Source organism: Cornus florida, unplaced genomic scaffold, assembly GCF_030987335.1.
Source record: "Cornus florida cultivar Cherokee Brave unplaced genomic scaffold, ASM3098733v1 CherokeeBrave_3.0.0_Hap2_Chr08, whole genome shotgun sequence".
NCBI classification, from domain to species: Eukaryota; Viridiplantae; Streptophyta; class Magnoliopsida; order Cornales; family Cornaceae; genus Cornus; species Cornus florida.
The window spans coordinates 71,272,349-71,273,553 of record NW_026775578.1 but is presented as its reverse complement, the minus strand read 5'-3'; the positions used below and the strand labels follow the sequence as shown (position 1 = coordinate 71,273,553).

Here is a 1,205-nt window from a genome sequence, read left to right as displayed (position 1 = left end):
TGAGAATGAGAATGAAACAATTGATTATCTTTTCAAAAATCACCTAAGGCTTGCAAGACCTTGTCCTAAAAAACGGAACTCTTAGAAGGCGCTTGATTTAAATTAGAGTACGATTGAGAATTTGATGCTTGAGGATGAGAGTATTGAGAATTTGATGATTGAGGATGAGAGTATTGATTCACATTCTGAGGATAGAATGAAGGACAGTAACCTTGAGAATTCTAATTTTGATTTTGAAGATGTGGGGGAACATATTTTGCTTGGTAACCTTGAGTTTGAGGAGGGTTTGCACCGTCTCCTTGATTTCTCTATGCAAAGTTTGGAAGATTTTTCCACCTCGGATTGTAAATATTGGAATAAGGGTTGTTCCCTTGATAAATGAAAGCGGCATTTGCTTGTTCTTGAGACTCACTTGGTATGATTTGTCCAAGAGGGAAATTTGAAGTATGGTGAGTGTAACTAGAACAAGTCATGCACATTTCATTGGAAGGATGGGAATAAGATTGAATTGCCGGACCTTGATCAAAAGGAATTTATTAAACCTTTGAGTAAGATTTTTGACCTCTGCGGTGATTTCTATGGAAGATTGTATTTGATTTAAAGCTTTCTTTCCTCCCACATTTGCTAGGTGACCACCCCTATAAGATGAAGATCTATGCATTGAGTTTTCACTCATTTTTCCAAAAAGAAGCCAAATTTCATCTTCATTTCTTTCTATATAGCTTCCGCCAAAAGAAGCATCAAAAATGCCCTTATTGGCATCAGATAAACTTGAAAAGAAACATTGAACTAATTGCCACTTAGGAATGTCATGATGTGGACACTTCCGTAGCAAGTCATTCAAACATTCCCATGCTTCATGAAGGGGTTCTCCTTCTTATTATTTAAATTCACGAATGAAAGTTCTCATGGCATCGGTTCGACTTATGGGGTAATACTTCTTTAGGAACTCTTGTTGCAATTGTGCCCAAGAGGTGATTGTATTTGGCCACAAGTTGTTAAACCAATATTTAGCTTTATCCCGAAGAGTGAAAGGGAAAAGCTTCATTTTTAGGAATTCTTCCGGAACATCCGTGATTTTCACGGTGGAACAAACTTCCAAGAACTCATCTAAATGTTTATAAGGCTCTTCATTGCTCAACCCATAGAAAAAGGGTGCACATGTTAATGGTGGAAGCCTTAATCTCATAATGATGAGCACGAAA

General features: G+C 37.2%; 1 pseudogene; it reads left to right on the top strand.

Moving 5' to 3' along the window:
* Positions 1-806: 806 nt before the first annotated feature.
* On the top strand, positions 807-904 carry LOC132272131 (small nucleolar RNA R71; annotated as a pseudogene).
* Positions 905-1,205: the final 301 nt, after the last annotated feature.